The 16,171-nt window shown below is 37.7% G+C and overlaps 1 long non-coding RNA gene across 1 annotated transcript in view; it reads left to right on the top strand.

The window, feature by feature from the left end:
• Positions 1-1,063: 1,063 nt before the first annotated feature.
• Positions 1,064-16,171, top strand: part of LOC123379104 — a 102,085-nt gene continuing 86,977 nt past the window's right edge. Inside the window, exon 1 of the long non-coding RNA XR_006583098.1 lies at positions 1,064-1,261. This is a non-coding gene — a long non-coding RNA (uncharacterized LOC123379104). The remainder of the gene's footprint in view (positions 1,262-16,171) is intronic.

Here is a 16,171-nt window from a genome sequence, read left to right as displayed (position 1 = left end):
GTTTTCCTATATGGCAACAATCTGTCACAGCTAAGCAGATGTCCTTTTTATATAGAACGTGTAATCCCCAGCACTTGTATCTTGCTAGTCATGCTCATGACGTTTCTTGATGGTTTCTGTGGAACTTTAAGACCCCTGATCTAATCGCTGGAAAAACCAAAAAGAAGCAAGACATCTTAGTTCTCAGAGGACATAGGACTCCTGGGAGGTATCATTTCTAGAACTTGAGAATAAGATGAGATATTAGGCTCAGAAAAATGTTCAGAGCTCAATGATTACATCTGGGTTACAAATGACAATATTGTGATTATTAAGAAAACCCCATTTCAACTGAATAAAAAGTAAAAATCTTACTGGCTTTATTCAATAATTCCTGAATTGGGCAGCATCCAATCTAGCAGATTGAAAGGAGCTCCAAGGGGCTGTGCATAATGAAAGACTTTTACAGGCACAAGGGAGCAAGAACAAGGAAGTTGTGCTAGTAAACTTGGTTGTGGCAAGGTCACCTTGCTTTAGGGTTCTACCAGGAAGATTACTTCACTAATGCTGATCAAGTAATTCCTGATTTGACTAGTTTAAGATTCTATTTCTGGGAAAGCTGAAAGTGCAATTAAGTCTCAGTTTGGTGATGTGGGGTTTAGCATTAATGACTCCATTTTGGGCCTATTGTCTTGCTTTTAACATGGTTTGTAAAAATATATATTTGGTCATTCACATGACCCAAATATACTTCTTATATATTCAATCTTTGTCCACAGGCCCTGGCTCACAGCTCCCCAAACCCTTGGGATCTCCTGATTGATAAGGGCAACGGAGACATCTTATGTCATAGTATTTAGTTCCTGAAAATGCTTCAGAGCCAAAGGGTGAAATCGGTAGCTTGTTATGAGTAACAAGCCCCTTTCCACCACAACAGGCTTTACGTTAACGAAGTAACTTTTGGAAAGCACCTGGGCTGGTTGCCAGTGGGACTAACCACTAACAAAGGGGTGGGACTTTCCGTCCCAACCCCCTGATTTACAGGAAAGAAAGAGGGCTAAATGCTGAATCATCACCAATGGTCAATGATTTACTCAATCGTGCTTGTGTAATGAAGTCTCCATAACAACCCACGAGGAGAGGGTTCTGAGTGCTTTCAAGTTGGTGGAGGTCCTGGAGAGGGCATGGAAGCTCCCTGTGCTCTCCGTATACTTCACAGCTCTTCTTCTCTTCCACCTGGTGGTTCCTGAGCTTTATCCTTTTATAACAAACCAGTGATCAAGTAAGTAATTGAGTTTCCTAAGTTCTGTGAATCTTTCTAGCAAATTAATCAACCCAAGGAAGAGGCTGTGGGAACCTGTGATTTATAGCCCTTTGGCTGGAAGTGCAGGTAACAACGTTGGTTTGAGACTGGCATCTGAAGTGGGTGGAGGTGGGGGAGAGTTGGGAGGGGTCTCAGAAGGTTGTAGATGAGAGCAGTTTTGTGGGGCTAAGTCCTCACCCTGTGGAATAGGATGCTGTCGCTGGACAGATAGTGTCTGAATTGAGTCAAAATTTAAGACTCTAAGCTGGTGTTGAGAATTGTTTGTTGGTACAGGAAATCCCTAGCCCTGCCTGTGGAAATTGGGTCCCAGAACCCTATTAAATAGGAAAACCGGTAAGTCTGACCATGTAAAATTTACCATGCCATTGCCCTATGTAGGCACCATATCCTCCCCTTGATAAGAAATAGGAACTAAATTAGCAAGTGGGGCAGCAGTGATTGTTAAGTTGGACCAGATGTGCAAGGGAGATTTGCAGACGGCTTTAATTTTATCTTTCCACTATTGAACATGCAAAATGTCCACTATTTAGATGTAATTATCACTGTATTCCTTGCCTTTGTATATTACCTGGGCTTCACTTTTGTCAAAGAATTCTATAAGAATGTAAGTTCTATGTGATTCTCTGGAAACATATATTAGCGCTTACTCTCTGAATTCCATGAAAGGAGAACATATATAAGAATTTACTAAAGGGGCGCCTGGGTGGCGCAGTCGGTTAAGCGTCCGACTTCAGCCAGGTCACGATCTCGCAGTCTGTGAGTTCGAGCCCCGCGTCGGGCTCTGGGCTGATGGCTCAGAGTCTGGAGCCTGTTTCCGATTCTGTGTCTCCCTCTCTCTCTGCCCCTCCCCCGTTCATGCTCTGTCTCTCTCTGTCCCCAAAATAAATAAACGTTGAAAAAAAAATTAAGAATTTACTAAAGAGGAGAGGAGAAGGCTATTAAAAATGTCTTTGACTTCACTTAGCTAGACCCTGGAATTTCACAAAACTTAACAGTGGTTAATTGGTTTACTATTGAATGATGGACAGTTAAGGGAAGAAGCTGATAGCTGGGAGACCGTAAAGAGTCTGCAAGTGGGCGTAAATGTTTATGTGACAAAATCTTAGAGCGGTCAGTGGAAGGCTTTAAACCTGAATCCAAGGGTACTTGATTATAGATAAAAAGTGAGAGTTAAGAAAGAAAGGACTTGTGAGTGAAGGAAAGAATCTCTAATGCCACAATCAGCCTGTTAGCATTGTCTCCCTAGCAAACCAGAAACTGAAAGACCTTTAGTATCATAGTTGTGTCAGTTGCTTCATGGATCCCATTTTCAAGGAAACATTTTGCAGGAACTTTAATGCCTTACAGAAGAAGTTGTTGTAATTGCATGGGTGTACTCACAGGTACTCAGCTTTAGAAATAGTTTATACCAGGGGTGCCTGGGTGGCTCACTTGGTTGAGCATCAGATTTTGGCTCAGGTCATGATCTTGTGGTTCATGATTTCTTTTTTTTTTTTTTTAATTTTTTTTTTCCAACGTTTATTTATTTTTGGGACAGAGAGAGACAGAGCTTGAACGGGGGAGGGGCAGAGAGAGAGGGAGACACAGAATCGGAAACAGGCTCCAGGCTCCGAGCCATCAGCCCAGAGCCTGATTGCAGTTCATGATTTCAAGCCCACACCCAGCTCTGTGCTGACAGCTCAGGGCCTGGAGCCTGCTTCAGGTTCTGTGTCTCCCTCTCTGTCTGCCCCTCCTCCACTTGTGCTCTGTCTCTCTCTCCATCTCAAATTAAATAAACATTAAAAAAGTAAAAAAAAGAAATAGTTTATACCATAGTATTTTTACTGATGATATTTATGAAGCAAGACGAGGCATTCAGAAATTACAGGTAAGCCAGGCCTATTCTGCCAGAAGCAAATCAATTTGAGAACTAGAGATTAAAATATATTTAGAGATTAAAATCAATGTGTGCAATAAGGGAAGATGAGCCAAAGCAGAATGAATGAGGAGAAAGTATTTGCAGACTTCTGGTTAAAGACATCATCAATACTCAAATGAAGAAAGCTTGTTCATTAGCTTCCAATTTGCAGGACATTTATAATTAAAGATTTTATACTTTGTGATAAGTCAGCAATTATATATTCTTAAATATATTCATTTAAGAGTTCTGTTTCATAAATTCTCTATATATTAAAGTGTGAATTTTGTTCTTGTTTATTCATCTTCCTATGGCCATTTTAAAGTACAGAATTAAAAGGTTTTTTTTTTTTTTTTTGGAAGAATCAAAGAGAAACCGTACTGGGTTAATATGCCTGGTATCTAGAGACTCTATTCTTGTGCAAAGACAGAGCAGACCATGTCAGAGGCATCCCAGATAAGGAGGTTAGACCAAAAATAGGACTGACTAGGTAGAGTTCCACGGCCTGGGCAGGATGGAGAGAATAGTTGTTTGGAGACCTTATATCTTTGCCATGGCAACATGATGATGATGAAAAAAATATTCCTCAGGTTGTATTTTAATAGTCGATATTTGAAAAAAGTTAGACCTAAGTTAGATGGTTCAAACCCAGGTCATCAATCTAAGGCCTCCTGGGAGAGAGGAAGATTAGGCACTACATCAGTTATCTATTGCTGCACAACAAGCCAACCCCAAATTCTGTGGCTTGAAACCATAACAATTTACTGTCTATCATGAGTTTGGGCAATCTTTGGATGATCTTGACTCTTGGTTTCTCATGTGATTACATTTTACTGGAGAATCTGCTGGGCTAGAATATCCAAGATGGCAGGTGTTGCACATTGTTGGCTGGTGAATCTCATTTCTCCACGGACTGCTACCCTTCAGGGGTCTAAATTGACTACTTACCTAGCAGTCTTAGGGCAACTTAGCCAGAGGTTGAAGACTGAAGGGGCAAAGTGTCTTGAGACCCAGAGTCTGGTACTTGAAAAACTTTACTTCAGTCATATTTATTTATTAAAACAAGTCCTAAGATTGGCTCAAATTCACTGGGTGGGGAAATAAATGCCATCTCCTTCTGGGAGGAGCTAAAAAGAATCTGGACATGGAATAGAGACCTTGAATCAATAGTAGGCTTAAAAACCAGGGACCCGAGAAAATTTTTACGAGTTAGAAGATGAGAAGTCTAGAGCAATCTTAAAGTCAAAGTGTGAGTGCTCATAGCAAATATTGAAGTGTTATTCCTGTGCTTATTTACTAGTGTTTTAGGTATACTTGAAGATGTTTAGAGGGAATGAATACCTGCAGAATGTGGTCTAAGCAGGGATTTTTCTGGGGTAACATGGTAACTTAATTATATACTTAAATATTTGGTTGGGATATGTACCATCTTCATGAAGTAATGTCTTCATGTCTTTCACTATAACAGTATAACAAAGTTTCAAGTGTTTTGGCTACAAAATAACTTTTCATTCATACTAAAGCTATCTGAATGGGGTGTTTCCTACCACACAGTTATATACTTTTCATTGAAAAATGATACTGTAATAGCATTCTTTGGAGCAGATGGTAGCTACATTTGTGTTGAGCATAGCATCACATATAGAGAAGTTGAGTCACTATGCTGTATACCCTCAACTAATGTAACATTGTGTGTCGACTGCTAGAAAGAAAGAAAGAAAGAAAGAAAGAAAGAAAGAAAGAAAGACAGACAGACTCGGAAGGATTGTTTTCTCAGGATCAGAAGACAATTATACATGGATCTCAGAACTCCAGGAATTTTTTTCTTATATCTTGGAGTTGTGTGATTATGTGATTTCTGTTTTCTAGTTGCTACTCAATGGTACTGAACGCAGAGGACCCAACATTACTCTGGTGGTGATTTTGATGAAATAATCTCAGCTCTAAGCCTTTCTTAAGTTAGTCTTAAGTACAGCTTTGTATAACCACATGAATTGAGGAATGCCCGGTTTGGTATTTTGTGTTGTCTACAACTTACTAGGTTTATCCATACATTAATCATTATATTATGATATAATGATCAAACATCCCCAGCTACACAGAGCCCTGAATGTATTTAATGAATGACAGCGATAATCTAAGTTCACTCTTCAAATGTCTAGTGTATTCTTAGAGTGGTCTAGTTATTTATCCCAATGAGATATTAGCTTATTTTAGTTTTATTCTTCATTTGACTTCCTAATCATGGCAGATAATAGATCTAAATTACCTTCTTTAAATTAGATCAGAAAGATAGGATTAAATTGCACTTGTGCCCAAAGTATCATTTTTCACTTAAGAAACAGCATCAATGATGTCTATACTTCCACTCATGTTAAATTCTCAGTTTCCCACCATTGTGCAAAGGTGAGCTTTTTTTTTTGCATTTCTTGGAAAAACAAGGACACACCACTTCCCATATTTAGCACACACATATGCACTTATATCAGGTTTAGGTGTGACTGCATATTACATTTCCCCTATAATAGTAGGCTAAAATGTTAATTTTTCTCCAGCGTTTAAAGTTAGGTAGGCAGAACAGGGTGGTCTGGCAGTCCCAAATGCTACTTCAGGTTATAAGTTTCTTTTAGATCATCTTTCTATCATTCCTAGACTGAGCCCATGGAATCCATGTGGTTAGTGGAACTCCAATTGTCACATGCATGTTCTAGAAAGCAGGAGAAAGGGAAAAGCGATAAAAGATAACTCCCTCCTTAAGTATGTGATACTTTATTTTAATCTTACTGACTCAATCTTAGTCATATATATACATCTGCCAAGAAAGCTGGGAAAGGCAGTCTTTTAGCTGGATGCATGACTTCTGTTAAAAAAGAAGAGGAGAATGGATATTGAGAAGCAACTATCAATTTTTTCCATGGTACTTAGTAAGAATTAATGGAATTAAATTGAATAGAAATCAGAGATTTCTGATATGTGCTTTAAGAATCACTACCTGACGAGGTGTTTGAAATCATTCTCATTATTTGGTGTTCATGTCGTTGGAAGTGTAACCTGAATTTAGATTACCAGAAGTTGCTGTAACCTCTTAAAGTATGAATCTGTTTATCTTCAATTTCTGTGCTGAAGGCAACAGCTGCATCTTACCAATGAACCCCCATCTGATAGAAACATGTGTCTGATTTCTATTTTAGTCTTGGCATAGTAACTGTGAAAGATTTTGGTTGGCACTTAGTTATATTGCTAATATGTCACTGACTATTATTGCTACGAAACCAGCTTTTCTGTCACATCTCTTATCATGTAGCATATCTATAATCCTTATAAATAAGCTAGAATTCTACCCTTTTATAAAAATATATATCTTAATTCTGTGTCTAAACATATACACTCCCTCTGACTTGTGCATTTCACATTGTCTGCTATTTTCACTTAAATTCTAATACCATTATTTAAAAATTGTCAAACAGCCAAGAAAGACTGAAAAGAAGGAAATCAACTAGAAAATTACTGAGTTGGCAGCACTGTGTAAAAATGATCAAACTGTATATGTGTATTATTTTACACACAAGAGATGATTGTTTTGTTTCCTTTCTTTCGGTTTCTCACAACATTAAAGCTTAAAATTTGTATATGCTCAAAGTTTTGTTCTACACCCCCTGTAGTTAAAATATTGTCAATATCCTGAAATCAGAATTACAAGATGTTTAAATTGTTTTTCTTTTCCTTAAACAAAATGCCCTTCACAGTCTTCTGTGGCTAATATGCTATTGACATCATTGAATATGTTCTTTATTTCAGATATTTTATTTTTCATTTCTAAAATTTCCATTTCATTCTCTTGAAAGGTTTAATTTAGTATTAAATGTTTTGTTCCTTTCCTTCATTCTCATAAATATATTTATCACAATTATTTCATAACCTCTAATAATTTGGTGATTTGTGGAGCTACCTGTTTGTTTTTATACTTTTTGGTTTTTAGGCATGTGGTTTTGTCTTTGTTGTGCCAAGTGACTTTTGATGGAATGTCAGATATTATATATAAAAATCATGGGGGCTGCAGATACTATCTTCAGAGAGAGTACACCCTTTATTTTTGATAGGTAGAAGGAATGAAAGCTAATAATCCAAATAAATGAAGGAGAAAGCTGCTTTGATGAGGTGTGGCAACCGTAATGTGGCTTGGCTGATCCTGGGTTCACCCTGGACTCCTAGAATCTTCAGTGGATGGGCTTCCCCTTTAGGGGCCCCATTCTCTTGACAGGTCTCATATTCTGATTTTTATTTTCTGAGGCAATATAGACCTCCAGATACTTTTCAGGTATTTTATTTTTTAGCTTTTTTAAAAAAATATTTATTTTTTATTGTTTTTATTTTACAGATAGAGAGCAAGTGACTGGGCAGGGAGGAGGAAGAGGGAGAGAGAGAATCTTAAGCAGGCTCCACACACAGCACAGAGCCTGACGTGTAGTCTGATGTAGGGCTCAGTCCCATGACCCCGGGATCATGACCTAAGCTGAAATCAAGAGTGCTCAGTCTACTGAGCCACTCAGGTGCCCCTATGCGTTAGCTTTTAACCTTCTACTCTGCATAGTCCCAGAATTTGGGTTAAACCCATTCATATTCTTGAACCTCCTTTCCAAATATTTGTCAAAAGCTCTGTTGGTTTTTCTTTTCCCAGGAGTAACACTCTATTAGTTTAAAATCCAATTCTCAGGCTCCTGCTTAAGCCCAGGAAAGGCACAGGCCTCATGGTAAAAGCAGCTGCAAAGGTCCGCTTACTCACTCATGATTTTCCCCTCTCTAGAGTTTGAGACCTTCCAGTCCTTGGTGCCTCATCAGTTTTCCAGCATCTACAAACAGATGATTTGCATGTTGTATCATTTTTTTCCTCCAATTGTTCTCTGAGAGAGCTTTGCTCTGCCCAAGTCTACTCAATTCCATCTGGTATGATCTATGTTTTTGTACTGTTTGTTCATTTTATTTTAAACGGTATACCATATGGACATCTTGGAAATATACCTACCTTTGTAGTGTATTATTGATACACAAAATATCAATCAATGGTCTGAATGTATACTTTTTTTTAAGTTTATTTATTTATTTTGAGATTGGGGAGCAGAGAGAGAGGGAGAGAGAATCCCAAGCAGGCTTTGCACTGTCAGTGTGGAGTCTGACACAGGGCTCAAACCCATGAACCATGAGATCCTGAGCTGAAATAAAAAATGGGATGCTTCAGCCAGGTCACGATCTCGCACTCCGTGAGTTCGAGCCCCGCGTCAGGCTCTGAGCTGATGGCTTGGAGCCTGGAGCCTGTTTCCGATTCTGTGTCTCCCTCTCTCTCTGCCCCTCCCCTGTTCATGCTCTGTCTCTCTCTGTCCCAAAAATAAATAAAAAACATTGAAAAAAAATGGGATGCTTAACTGACTGAGCCACCCAGGCACCCCTGAATGTACACTTACATATAGGGAGGTATATTACTTCATGAATGGAAGCATAAAAAAATCTTGTCACAAAATATATAGTCTTAATAAAATTCTTTCAAAATTCTTAAGCTTTGTTAAATCTGTGCATGATATGAAGTCTTTAAAATGAGTACTTCAATCTAAAAAGCATATTTATGCATTCATCAAAACTTACTATTTGAAATTTTCTCTGGCAGAATTGGGAGAGAGGAAGAAGGTGCATTTGTGTGCTTTGCTCTCCCCTGAAATCTAATGTTACCCTATTTTTAAAAAGTTTATCTGGTTAACATACAACTTTTACACCTGTATAATAGGTTTTTGGAAATTGATAGATCTAAAATTTTGAATTCTATCTGTAGCTTTTTCTCTTTGAGAAATCTCCTCTATGCCTATTACTTGAAGCACCAGTTATACAGTAGTGACAATTCTCAACCCACGTAACTCTTTGGGGCTCCAAATTTGTACATAAAAAGTCACCAAGTTACTGTGACTTCAATGTCACCTGGGTATGTCAGACTCAAGTTGCTGAAACTTTATTTCTACCCTGACTCTCATGGTACCTAACGTGCGGTAAGCGCACATACTCTGTATTGACCGACTGAATGAATGAATGACACACCCATCCTTCTCCAATCTAGAATCCTCTTCTTTATTCCTTCCTTTGGCAAACACAGGAAAACCAATCACCCCTTGTAATTATCCCAGGTTCCACATATCGCTTTCTGTTGCTCATTTAAGATGAAAAATCTCTCTCCTTTTTTTCTGTTTCTTTGTTCTAATTTCTGTCTTTTCCATGAGAGGTGTTCTCAAATATCTGAAACTACTGGCCTTTCCATATGTATTAAGAATAAAGCAAAAAATATGACTGGAAGCTCTGTATCTATTGTCAGGGATTAATGAGTGAGTGATTTCATACCAGGATTTGGGAGCAGAGACCTGTCATTTATATTGGAGAAACCCTCATATAGCAGCCTGTCTTTACTGGTCATTCAGTTTCACCAGAAATGAATCCTCAGTGCTCCTTTCTGTGAGCTATAGACCTTAGACTTGATGGAATATATTCTGGGAGTGACTTTCTCTCTCTCTCTCTGTCTCTGTCTCTCTCTCTGTCTCTCTCTCTCCGTGTGTGTGTGTGTGTGTGTGTGTGTGTGTGTGTGTGTGTGTGTTAGGGATGGGGGTGAGCTTACCATTAAGTATATAAACTTTTACTTAACAGTATCATAAGTCAGTCTCACCCTTTGCTGTTTCTAATGTCCCTAAATATACAGGTTGTTTAAATTTCTCCAAAGAATAAATCTCTAGCCTCTGTCACATGGAGAGACAACAAGTGGCCTTGCTAGTTGGTGAAGTCCTCAGCAGGTTTTTCATGTTCCCATGATACCCCATGTATAACTCTATTACAGCTGTCATAGTATATTATACTATGCTAGACATTAGTTTCCCCTCTGTTTTCTGACTATGGATTCCTTAAAACAGACTATTATCACATGGACAGTATTTAATAAAAATTTGAAGAAATGAAATGATTAGAGATATATTTATATTATATCATTTATTTATTACTACTTGATTATATTTATTTAATTCCTGATATATTTTTAAACCATACACCTTCACCAGATGTTTATTAGTAAGTGTCACACATGGTTTTAAGGAGTGGTGATCGACCAGTCGACAAAACAGTGCCTTATGAAACTTAGAGTCTAGTGATAAGAGAGAGAAAAAAAAGAAACATAATAAATATTTAAGTTATATGATTAATAGATAGAATTTGATAAGTGCTATGAAAAAGACCTACTAGAGCAAGTTGAGAAGGACTGAGAGTGTTGGAAGAGGAAGTTCAGTTTGTGGTATTAAAGTTGTTCCTTAGGCCATGTTGATGAAATTAGAGCAAAGCTTGGAAGAAAAGTATTAGCTAAGAGAATATCTGTAGGAAGAATAGTCCAGATAAAGAAAATAAATAGAGCATTGGCCCCAAAGGAGAAAAGTTTAGTGTGGCTGGAGTGGAATGAGCAAGAAAGAGGGAGAGTGATGGAAAATGTGGTAACAGAGGAGCAGGACCCAGTTCATGCTGGGATTTTTAGGCCATCACAAGGATCTTGGCTTTTATTCTAAGGGAAATGGTGAGTCATTGCTGAATTTTGACAGTGGCGTTTCATGATCACAAGTGCATTTTATAAGAAGACTCTGTTTGCTATAGTAAAAGTGGACTGTAGCAGGGAAGGGTGGACACAGGGTGACCTGGTAGAAAGGTACTGCAATAAAAATGAGACAACATGGTCATTCTAACCAGGATGGTAATGTAGAAGTGAGAAATGGTTAGATCTTTGATATTTGAAGGTGGAGCTGATGAGGTTTGCAGATGGATTAAACATGGCTTTTGGCCCAAATAACTGAAAGATAAAACTGTCATCATCTGGGGCACAAAGAGGCTGTAAGTAAAACAGATATGGGGTGGGGAGAAGATCAGATTTGAACACATATTGGATTTGGCTCTTAGACATTTACATGAGTATGTCAGGTCATCAAGTCAGGACAGATATTTAAATTGGAAACATATTGGAGAGTTTAAACACCCAGATGCTCTTCAAAGCCATTGGACTACGTGAGATCACCAAGGAATGGGACATAGTTGGAAAAGAGAAGATAGAGGAGTGCACTCTGGGGAACATTCAGATTAATAGGCCTGGGAGAAAAGGAGGAACCAGTAAAGGAAACAGAGGAAGAGGCATTCATCAGGTAGGAGGAAAACCAAGAGACTGTCACGTAGGAACCAGGTACAGACAGGAAGTGTCTCAAGGAAGAAGGACTAATCAACTCTGTCAATTGTTGGTAAGTCACATAGGGAAGGAACTTGGAATTGATCAATGGATTTACAATTAGGGAATTGTGATTGAAAAGCAGAATTTGGTGGCAGCGGTCATGCTGTGGTGGTGATCTAGACTAGGGTGAGTTTAGTAGAAAATGGAAAGAGATAAATTGGACATAGAATAGAAAGTCTAGGGCACTTGGGTGGCTCAGTGGGTTAAGAAACCCACTCTTGATTTCAGCTCAGGTCATGATCTCACAGTTGCTGGGATCGAGCCCCATGTCAGACTCTGCACTGACAGTGAGGAGCCTACTTGGGATTCTCTCTCCCTTTCTCTCTCCCTTTCTCCCACTCATTCTCTCTCTCTCTCTCTCTCTCTCTCTCTCTCTCTCTCCTTCTCAAAATAAATAAATAAACATTAAAAAAAGAAAAGTCTGTTGAGAAGTTTTGCTGAAAAGGGAACAAAAAAACCAAAAGTTTCTCTAAAGATGTAAGTCATAGTGGTGTAATAATCAGAATTTGATTTCCTGTGTGCTGATGGGGAAAGTCTAGCAAAGAGTGAACAATTGATATGACAGGAGAAAGCGAGGAGCACATTCCTGGGGCTCTGTCCACGAGGAGGGGGGAAAGATGGGAACTAGTGTGAAAGTCAGACTTGAATTGAGAAAGGAGCCTGGGAGTGGCCTGAGTCCCACCAGGCAGGAAGGCAGAGTATGTGAGCACATGTACTGGTAATGTGGGGAATAGACTCTTCGGAGGTTCTTTTCTGATTGCTTCAGTTTTTTTCAGTAAAGGAAAACAAAAATGTCATCAGCTGAGAGTACGGACAAGAAAGAGGGTGTTGAGGTTTGAAGAGTGAGAAGCCATGAAATACATGTGTAGGAGAATAGAAGTATAAACATACTGGAGACATATTTACTGACTACATGATATTATTAAGGGCCCACTGTAGGCAGTACACAGGAATATGAGACCAGTCAGCGTGATGGAATGTTACTCTCTAGACAGACAGATTCAGCTGTATAGTTGTGGGATTTAACCAAAATCAAGAGAGGGGCAAAATAATTAAGGGTATATCTAAGGAAATGCTTTTAATGCTTGACCATGGAGGTTTTTTATGTTTGTTTTGTTTGGATTCCAAGTTAAATTTAGAGAAATCATACAAAATTCTTCTTTTTGTAAACCAAGACAATATTCCCTGGAAATGGAATGATAATAATAATGGATCCAAACAAAAACCCAATTTTAATATTTAAAGTTTAAATACATCCTTGAAGTTTCTTCATCTCTTTGTAGATCTTCAATGAGATATCAGTATTGATATTTCAACAATTGATTATTTTGTGTCTATTCTCTAAGTGGAAGCATTATTAACTACCATGGCTAGTAAAGTAATGATGTTTAAAAACAAGGACTGTGATTGTCCAGTCATTTGAAGCATCTCTTCTGGAGCAGGTAATTAAGGAAATGTTGGAATAGGAGAGAATAATGGGTACCACACTGAAGAGCATTGGACTTACTTTCAAATCTCATTTTCAGAATTGTTATTAGGACTATATATCTGTACAGTTGACCCTCAGACAACATGACTTTGAACTGCATGAGCCCACTTATGTGGATTTTTTTTCAATAAATACAGCGCAGTACTGTAAACGTATTTTCACTTCCTTATGATTTTCTTAATATCAGCACCTCTAGCCCCTGCATTGCTCAAGGGTCAACTGTGTATCCATTATTTAGTTGGCCACTGAAATTATGCTGAAAATCTAGAAAAAAATGAAAACCGCATATTTATCGAAGGGAGACATCTTCCGTCTTTCAATGATCCTGGTTCTATAAGAGGCAATGCAAATGAATGGGTATATTCTTTATGCCAATGAATGTTTTTTTGTTGTTGTTGTTGTCTATGCAGTATGGTCCAGTTTTTGACAGGAAACATGTAACTGATCTTTATAGCCTGGTACTTAATTGCTTCTTTCCTATAAGATTAAGTAGAAACCTTTTAATCTGTAAAACAGCATTCTCCTTGGCACTAAAGGAAGTCTATTTCAAAACAATTCTATTGAAAGGGCTCTTAACCTAATGCATAGGAATTATTGTTTACATGACATATTGTTGGCAAAATGTGTGTGTGTACACTTAAACATACACTTGTGGGTAGAGATTGCTACCTTTCATAAACCTTTCAAAGGGATCTTTGACCTCCCCCCCCAAAAAATAAGTGATATAACTGACAATTCCATGATAAAGGGCTTTTTCCCTATGTTCTAAAGATGAGTAATTCTGTCGCATCCTTACGTCCATTACACAGAGTAAAAATGTGTATGTAGTAGTTTTAATTTGCATGTAATGAAGCTGGATTACTAAAGGGACAAATGTATGTACCCAAATCACCCAAAAGGCAACAGTGTCCAACACAAAAGCCACATTAAAAAATTCCCTCTCCAATGGACTAACCAGGAGCATGCAGTTTTTCAGCTGTGAGCAATTGGCTACTGATAACCTTGTTCATTAACAAATCAAGCAGCTGTTCAGATCTGCAGAAAAGCCCCCATGTTGTCCCTAAATACTCCAGTACAAAATCAGTGTAAACCAATTAAGTTACACAATGGGAAAAGCATCAGATGTGTAACCGATGCTTCACTTAGCCTCAGCCTACTCTTCTTTTAGATTTCAATAATCCTCAACCTCCAGAAAATGATAAATTTCTACATCAATCTTGAGTAAATATTCCAGAGTCGATTCTACTGTGTACAGAGAAACATATTTTAGAAATCTTCTAAATATTTGGTGGCTACCTGGACTGGAATTATTTTTGTCCCCGGAAGAAAATAATTTAAATCAGTGACTAGAAGTAATCTGTGGTCCAAGAGATTTTTATTATTTATGTTAAGAAATACTGTTTGTACTTACAAACTTGTCAATTATCTGTGGAAGAAATGGTGGAGGTATTTATTATTCTGAAATTATATTGTTGTAATTGAATCAAACTGTCAATATGTACTCAGCACACTTAAGATACGTCAAAAAGAAATCTTAGTTAGGATTTTGGGGGTGTGGAAAATTTAGCACACAAAATTATACACATTATATTTTCTACACCAATCGAATCAATAAAACATATGGCCTACCTTCGTCTTTGTGGCTAGCAGTATTTTGAAGTAATTCATCGCAAATCTCATTGTGCAAGAGCTGAAATAATTTTACCTATCGCTTTTTAGTTCATCTTTATAATCTGTTATTTATTCTCTTTTGTTTGGGTAGTATCAAAATTGTGGTAAATATTAATCTTAAAAATCACAGCATTTTTAGAACTTCAAAGGATTCTCAAGGTTCTTAGGTCCAACTCCTTTATTACACTTCCTCAATAAAAAACTCATTAGGAAAATAATCCTATTTTTCACAATTATTTCTAAAAGGAACACAGATTTCTATGCTCTGTCACCCAGCCCAGCTCTTTCAGTGAAAGGAATGACCTTGAATTGAACTGTAGAAAGTACATGGAAGAAAAGTTTACTGAAGAAGTTTAGTAAGGATACAGGAGATTAATGCATATATTTGTGTTGGACACCCTTGCCTGTGCTGCATATTCAAAGTGATGGGATCATGTTATTTATTATATTTTTCAGATCATTTGCAATGTTAATTTACATGAGTTTGATATCGCTTTTGTCTTTTAGTTATGTGTTATTCTGAGAAATCCCTGGGGAAGCAGAGGATTTATATGCTTTGTGTACATGTTCCGCAGACTAAGCGCTCTGGCATAATTATTTTTGGCACTCGCTAACTGATTAAAACATCCAATTTAACTCATGATCAGTAAGATTAAACCTTTTTAATATACCTCAAAAGTAAATTATCATTTACTACTCAAACATCCCTTTCTGCACATGTCCTCAATAAAGCTTTTCTTTTTTCGTTAATGTACCTTTTAACGAGGATTCCCTTTTATTTCTTCCTTTGGGCAAAACTGCCTTACCCTTTATAGAGAGGTAGGAACAAAGATGAGATGGAGGCTGACTAGATAAATACATGGATTTTTAATGTTACACCAATTACAAGCCCTCGTTCTTGTTGTATTTTGTAAAGAATTTGCTATTCAAGAAGACGTGCCCCTGCTTTGGGTTTATTTGATGTACAGACAAATGAGAACAGTTAGAAAGAAATAATATTTGAAAAAAAAATCATTTATACGACTTGGCGAAAAAACTGCCTTTTGTTTAATTTTAAATCAGTTGCTTTTCAAAACTTGAGGTTACATTTCAGTTTTGCAGTGAAACCCATTTAATGGAATATCCAAAGCACATAGCAATATTACAACAATTTGAAGGGAAGAAAAGGTTCCCAAGGATGACTAAGTATGATCTAATCTTAAATTAGAATATTGGCAGTTTGCTGGTCTTCTCCTTGCTGAGGACTCTTGCACTGGATCGTCACTGTAAGGAGAGATGAGGAAAGTAAAATGCCCTAGATAACGTGTGCTGGTTAAGTCAGGAGCTCATGGAGCTTTAAAGCAATCACAGGTGTAAGCCCCTCACACACACACCTCACACGCTGAGGGAGGTAGGGGGCAGTCAGATTAGGAGAATCCTCCTGTGTGGATGTTAGAGTGTTATTGTGTACAAATGTTGTGGTTACTGCCTTTTATGCATAGGATTAACATCAAATGAAACAAGAATTATGGAGTAGGGCTTTAGATA

The sequence above is a fragment of the Felis catus genome, chromosome A1, assembly GCF_018350175.1.
Source record: "Felis catus isolate Fca126 chromosome A1, F.catus_Fca126_mat1.0, whole genome shotgun sequence".
In the NCBI taxonomy this organism is placed as follows: Eukaryota; Metazoa; Chordata; class Mammalia; order Carnivora; family Felidae; genus Felis; species Felis catus.
The sequence above is the reverse complement of the archived record's forward strand: the minus strand, read 5'-3'. Positions and strand labels throughout refer to the sequence as shown.